The 7,503-nt window shown below is 42.7% G+C and overlaps 1 long non-coding RNA gene across 1 annotated transcript; it reads right to left on the reverse strand.

Annotated features, from left to right (window-relative positions):
- Positions 1-6,977, reverse strand: LOC139037077 (uncharacterized). Its single transcript, XR_011489870.1, has 4 exons — positions 6,881-6,977; positions 3,558-3,802; positions 2,789-2,894; positions 1-154 (listed from the first exon to the last, which is right to left on the reverse strand). It is a non-coding gene; the product is annotated as an uncharacterized lncRNA (long non-coding RNA).
- Positions 6,978-7,503: the final 526 nt, after the last annotated feature.

Genomic DNA, 7,503 nt, shown 5'->3' on the forward strand with positions numbered 1-7,503 from the left:
TATGTTTTATTCAGCAAACTTGCTGAGGACTTCTGCTCTGGAGACAGCCTCTCAGGTCTGAGGGACTGCTCTGCAGAAGAAAGGGAGGATCCAGGACACATAGAGGAGTTTTTGCAACAAAAAGCAGGTATGTAGTCAGAACATCAAAATATCACTGTTAAAGAAAAAGTAAACATCTCCAGTTAATGAATTTAGTGTTTTTCTATGTGTGGGAAGATCTGAGTCTAGACTGATGAAATTATTCCTCTGATACACTCCTTAACTATATAGGGCCAATATCATGTTCTTTTTCATCCTGAATCCCCTCAAGGCATACCATGGAGGGGGGGGGGGTGCAGCTGCAGTGATTGATGACCACAACATCCTTTGTTTGCTGACACAATGGCAGGTGCCATCCTTTGTCTGCTTGCCAAGCTCGCATATTTTGGGATAGCAAAATTCTGATCCCCTTCACTAGTCTTAGGTCAGGGTAGCTCAGATGGTAAAAGCGTCTGCCTACAATGTGGGAGACCCAGGTTCGATTCCTGGGCTGGGAAGATCCCCTGGAGAAGGAATTGGCAACCCACTCCAGTACTCTTGCCTGGAAAATCCCATGGATGGATGGAGGATCCAGCTAGGCTATAGTCCATGGGGTCGCAAAGAGTCAGACATGGCTGAGCGACTTCACTTTCTTTCTTTTGCTAGTCATATGAAACTTCTGTTATTCACTTAACACTCCTTGCCTTTCTACATCTCTATACTTTGTATAAGTTGATTCCTTTGCCTATAACACCCTTTCCCTCTGTTTGACAGATTCTTCCTGCCAATCTTTTAGGCTCAGTTTGGGCAAAGCCTTCTCTGACTGCCTTAGGCTCTCCTTCTCTCCTTTTCAAAGCTTCCCTCACTCTGTCCCAGCTAACATTTCTGCTTCAGGCAGGTGCCAAGATGTTCTCTGGTCTCTCTCTTGCTTTCTTTACATTCTACCCTGTCTTCAAAACTGAACTCAGCTTCACTGTGCCACAGAGGTGTTCCCTGATTGTAGTAGCTGAGATTAATTTTCCTGTTCTGGACTTGGAAGGTGCAAGGTACCTAGCTTGACTATCATAAACATCAGGAAGACTTAAATGGGCTCTGGGTCTAATCCTGGGCCCTGCCTCTGATGAGTTTTGTATCAGCATTTCTAGGATTGGGTCTAAGAATTCATTTTTCTTAAAAGCCATATCAGTAGGTTTCATACTTCATCCTTCACAAGTTAATATTAATGTTATATTTTTATGTTGCTTATTTAATATGTTCTGATCTTTTCTGTGCAGTTGCTATAAAACTGTGCACATCCTACATAGTTCTTAGTACACTGATGCATACACAATAGGCATGAAAAATGTTGATTAGTTGATTGACAAGAAAATTTTCTCTTTCTTGAGACTGGATTTTGCTTTCTTCTGAAAGAATAAAGTGATTCTTTGCAGGGAATAAATAAGTATACAACAATGAATTATGCTCTGAGCTCCTGGATCATCCTGGAACTCAGTCAATGCCTATTTAAAACTAGGCTATTCTGGTAGGATGTTCTCTACTGACTTAGATTGTTATTAGCAACTTTGTCTTTCATCCTAGTGTTGTGATCCATTATTGTATGGGGAGGCTAAAATCCTCAAGGAGACGTTTCAAGCTCTCCCCTCCCTGCAAAAGAGTCCCCATGAGAATAGCAACATTGTGACGAGAAATGATACTGATTGGGAGTGTGCTGTGAACAAAACAGGGTGAAAGGAGAATTAAGGCTATAAATCACTGTCCTAGGGAGAACTTGTCAATATGGCATTGTGTGTCAGCAGCAAATCTTGTTTTCCAGTTCTCGATAACAGTTACATACTTAATTTCTTCATTATCACAATAGGATCATTGTTTCAAAAACAATAGAGATAAGAAGAAACTCTATTTTGAGCAGAAACAGTTATATTCAAATCTTTATGTTGGATTACTTTATGTTTTGGAGAATTTAGGTATGCTGCTAAGTCACTTCAGTTGTGTCCAACTCTGTGCGACCCCATAGATGGAAGCCCACCAGGCTCCCTGGTCCCTGGGATTCTCCAGGCAAGAACACTGGAATGGGTTGCCATTTCCTTCTCCAATGCATGAAAGTGAAAAGTGAAAGCGAAGTTGCTCAGTCGTGTCTGACTCTTAGTGACCCCATGGACTTCAGCCTAGCAGGCTCCTCCACCCGTGGGATTTTCCAGGCAAAAGTACTGGAATGGGGTGCCATTCCCTTTTCTGGAATTTATGTATAAAGTCACATAAATTTGACTCAAGAGAAATTTGGGATATTAGACCAGTCCTTCTCAACTACCTGCAAGAGAGAATTAAGCACTAAAGCCTTAAGGCATCCCTTGTATGTGACAATTTGCTTCTCTCCTATGTGTCTACAATGACAGCTGTCTATATAACCATACCGGGAGAAAAGAGTCACATTTTCTCTAAGGCTCATATCTCTCCTTTGATTAAGAAAGGCTACTTTATCTAGATCCAAGTGGTTTTCAATCTTTTGTCTATCAGAACTACCTGGAGGTCTTTTAAGACATAGATTGTTATGCCTCACCACTAAAGGTTCTAATAAAGTAGGTCTTGGATAAAGTGCAAAAATTTGCATTTCTAATGAATTTCCAGGTAATGACTGACACTGCTGGCATAGAGACCATAATTTGAGAAGTATAGATCTAGAACAACTTTTACATTGTTTAAAAAGACTGATATCTCTCAGTAAGAAAGCTGCACATATACAGCTGAAACAGTTTAGTGAAACAAATCATACCTTTTGCTAGCCCTGTTTGTTTTTTCTTTTCTTTCCATTTTTGTTTTTTAAGCTTATTTCATTTACTTGAAAACGCTGGTTGGGAACCAGGTCACTGATAAGCAGCCTGAAAAAAAAATGGATGAGGAAATCTGTCTTTTCCAGGTTTAGCATTTCACTTTATGGCTTGATCACACTCATTTTATGCCTAAGTACATGAACCTCCAGGTGCTTTACAATCCCCTATGATGAAAATTTTTTGGGTATTAGTTCTGAAAGGTCTCGTAAGTCTTATGAGAACTTCAGTCAGTTTCAGCTTCTTCAGATTTAGTGGTTGGGGCATAGATTGGATTACTGTGATGTTGAATGACTTGTCTTGGAAACGAACCGAGATCTTTCTGTCATTTTTGAGTTTGCACCAAGTACTGCGTGTTGGACTCTTTTGTTGACTACGAGGTCTACTCCATTTCTTCTAAGGGATTCTTTCACACAGTAGTAGATATAATGGTCATCTGAATTAAATTCACCTAGTCCTGTACAGTTTAATTCACTGATTCTTATGCCTATGTTCACTCTTGCCTTCTTCTGTTTGACCATGTTCAATTTACCTTGATTCATGGACCTACCTTTCCAGGTTCCTATGGAACACTGTTATTTATACCACTGGACTTTCACCACCAGACACATCCACAACTGAGTGTCATTTCCACTTTGGCCTAGCCATTTCATTCTTTCTGGAGCTATTAGTAATTGCCCTCCATTCTTCCCCAGTAGCATATTGGACACCTACTGACTTGGGGGGCTCATCTTCTGGTGTCATATCTTTTGGCCTTTTCATACAGCTCATGGGGTTCTCGAGGCAAGAATACAGGACTGGGTTGTCATTTCCTCCTCCAGTGGACCATGATTTGTCAGAACTCTTCACCATGACCTTTCTTGAGTGGCTCTGCACGACATGGCTTATAGCTTCATTGAGTTACACAATCACCTCTGCCACAACAAGGTTGATCCATGAAGTAGGAAGTCAAGAGATACCTGGAATAATAGGCAAGTTTGGCCTTGGAGTGAAAAATGAAGCAGGGCAAAGGCTAATGGAGTTTTGTCAAGAGAACATACTGGTCATAGCAAACACCCTTTTCCAATAACACAAGAGAGGACTCTACACATGGACCATCACTAGATGGTCAATACTGAAATCAGATTGATTATGTTCTTTGCAGCCGAAGATGGAAAAGCTCTATACTTTTCTGTCAGCAAAAGAACACCCAGGGCTTCAGATCATGAAGCCCTGTTGCAAAATTCAGGCTTAAATTGAAGAGAGTAGGGAAACCTCTAGGCCATTCAAGTATGACCTACATCAAACCCCTTATGACTATACAGTGGAGGTGATAAACAGATTCAATGGATTAGATCTGGTAGACAGAGAGCCTGAAGAACTATGGATGGAAGTTCATAACACCATATGGGGACAGTGGCCAAAACCATTCCAAAGACAAAAATGCAAGAAGGCAAAGTGGTTGTCTGAGGAAGTTTTACAAAGTGCTAAGGAAGAAGAGAAACAAAAGGCAAGGGATAAAGGGAAAGATATATTCAACTGAATGCAGAGTTCCAAAACTAGCAAGGAGAGATTGGGGAAAAAAAAGGCCTTCTTAAGTGAACAATGCAAAGAAATAGAGAAAAACAATAGAATGGGAAAGCCTAGATATCTTGTCAAGAAAATTGGAGTTATCAAGGGACTATTTCATGCAAGGATGGGCATGATAAAGGACAGAAGCAGAAATACCTAATAGAAGCAGAAGAGATTAAGGTGACAAAATTACACAAAAGAACCATACAAAAAAGATCTTAATGACCTGGATAATCACAATGATGTGGTCAGTCACCTAGAGCCAGACATCCTGGAGTGTCAAGTCACCAGAGCCTTAGGAAGCACTGTTACCAACAAAGTTGGTAGAGGTGGTGGAATTCCAGTTGAGCTGTTTCAAATCCTAAAAGATGATGCTGTTAAATGTTTGCACTCAATATTGCCAGTAAATTTGGAAAACTCAACAGTGGCCACAAAACTGGAAAAGGTCAGTTTTCATTCCAGTCCTAAAGAAGGGCAATACCAAAGAATGTTCAAATTACTGTACTGTGCTGTGCTTGCGTAGTCGCTCAGTTATGTCCAACTCTTTGCGACCTCATGGACTGTAGCCCTCCTGGCACCTCTGTCCATGGGGATTCTCCAGGCAAGAATACTGGAGTGGATTGCCATGCCCTCCTCCAGAGGATCCTTCCAACCCAGGGATTGACTGTCATCTTATCATATGCTAGCAAGGTTATGCTTACCACTCTTCAAGCTAGTTATGTGAACTGAGAACTTCCATATGTACAAGCTGGTTTTGAAGAGGCAGGAACCAGAGATTAAATTGCCAACATTTGTTGGCTCATGAATAAAGCAAGGAAATTCCAGAAAAACATCTGCTTCATTGATTTCCCTAAAGAGTTTGACTGTGTGGATCACAAGAAACTGGAAAATTCTTACAGGACTGGGAGTACCAGGCCATCTTACCTGCCTTCTGAGAAACCTGTATGAGGGTCAAAAACCAATAGTTAGAATGGGACATGAACAATGGACTGGCTCAAAATTGGGAAAGGAATACATCAAAACTATATATTGTCTTGTCGCCCTGCTTTTTTAACTTCTCTGTAGGGTACATTTTATGAAATGTCAGACTGGATAAATCAGAAGCTGGAATTAAGATTGCTGGGAGAAATATCAATAATTATCAGATATCAGAAATATCAATATTAAATATTAAAAAGCAGAGACATTACTTTGCTGACAAATGTCCATATAGTTAAAGCTGTGGTTTTTCCAGTAGTCATGTATGGATGTGAGGGTTAGGCCAAGCACCAAAGACTGTGCTGGAGAAGACTCTTGAGAGTCCCTTAGACTGCAAGAAGATCAAACCAGTCAGTCCTAAAGGAAATCAGTCCTGAATATTCATTGGAAAGACTGATGCTGAAGCTGAAGCTCCAATACTTTGGCCACTTGATGCGCCAAGCTGACTCACTGGAAAAAGACCCTGATACTGGGAAAGACTGAAAGCAAAAGGAGAAGAGGACAATAGAGAATGAGATGGTTGGATGGCATCATTGACTCAATGGACATGAATTTGAGCAAATTCCCAGAGACAGTGGAGGACAGAGGAGCCTGGTGTGCTACAGTTCATGGGGTCACAAAGAGTTGGATATGACTTAAGGACTAAAGAACAAACAAGATAGTCCAAACACAAGAGCCTAAGAGATGGCTACTCATTAAGGATTCAGATATGCCTGGTGAGCCTAATGGGAAGATGTTTGGGACCCAGTGAGCAAATACCTGAAGCTGAAGTCTTGCCCTCAACATCCTTTAGCAGTGAAAAACCAACATCGAGGCATTCAGCCAGACTGGATAAAGATCTCAGCCTAAGCAGAGGGCATGGCGCTGTACACACTTAATCTGAGACACTGAGCAGAGTTTGTCTGGGAAGAAAGGTTCTGAGCATGTTTCAGGGCAATAACACTTAAGTGGACTTCTGATTTGGCTCAAAGGAAAAGTGGGCCTAAGCCTTAGAGTAGGAAAGAGAGATAAAGGAGAACTCTAAGGAATTTTTAAAAAAATGATTATAGGGGTATGACAGACATTTAGACCACAAGGAAGCTTTTTAAAAATGATCTGAAGACACGATAGGGTTGGGGAAGAGGAAAGATATTTGTTGTTTATTTGCTCACTTTATTACTGTGAACTTGGATGTGGGAAAGCTATGGGTGATAGTGTCAGTAGTATGGGAACAACCTCTCCAACAGAAATGAGGTTAGGAGTCAGGCCGAGAGAGGAACAGATTGCTCCCCCGACTCCACTAATGAGGAGTGTTTTTAGATTGAGGAGTTTTTCAAAGGGAGATTCAGAACCTGAGATTTTTCCCTAGGCTAATGTGCCCTGGGCAGTATATTTATTTAGGAAAGAGGGTTTTTAGTTTGCGTGAACTGACCTGCTCCAGACCATGCATAATGAGGAATTGATATCTGAACCCATTTCCTCTGATCCTCAACTTGCTGCATATGGATTTTTGTTATTTGTTTCTTTACCTTTTGAGCAGGATGGACCGCACCAAGGCAGCTTGTCCCCGGGTAAGTCCCTGACTGTGGCCAGGACTACCCCTCGGCGTTTCCGAACCGGTACTGAACCCAGAGAGCCCGGAAGCTGTGTGGGCGTGGCACGCGCCTGCGCAGTTCCGTCAACGCGCACCTGCCCAGGGCATGCGGAACCTCTAGGTCTGTGAGAACCCAGGCTACCTCAGCTCAGCCAGCCCCGTTTGCTGAGCTGCGCATCAACTGCAGGATACTCATGATACGGAGTAGAGAAGGTCGGTGGAGCCCGACCTGTCGGAGGACACACAGAGCGTCTGTGGGAGTCAAGTTCCCCGAATGTTTCTCCTCAGAGGACTATCAGGCCTTGCGGGGGGATGGCAGACTTTCAGGCGTTCCGGTGAGACGTGGCTTCAGGCTGCAGAGAAACAGGTAACTCTGTTTTGAAGCTGGGTGGACCTCAACATCGCGGTGTGTCCCGCATAAGCCCCTGCTGGTGCCTACTCTATTCCTACGAGGCCTGGGCCCGGGGACCATCCCGGGATAGCCTGAACGCTGAGTCCCGCAGCCCCTGATGTGCACCTCGCGTGGGATCACCTGCCTCAGGTCCTGGGCCCTCCTGG

Source organism: Odocoileus virginianus, chromosome 2, assembly GCF_023699985.2.
Source record: "Odocoileus virginianus isolate 20LAN1187 ecotype Illinois chromosome 2, Ovbor_1.2, whole genome shotgun sequence".
NCBI lineage: Eukaryota > Metazoa > Chordata > Mammalia > Artiodactyla > Cervidae > Odocoileus > Odocoileus virginianus.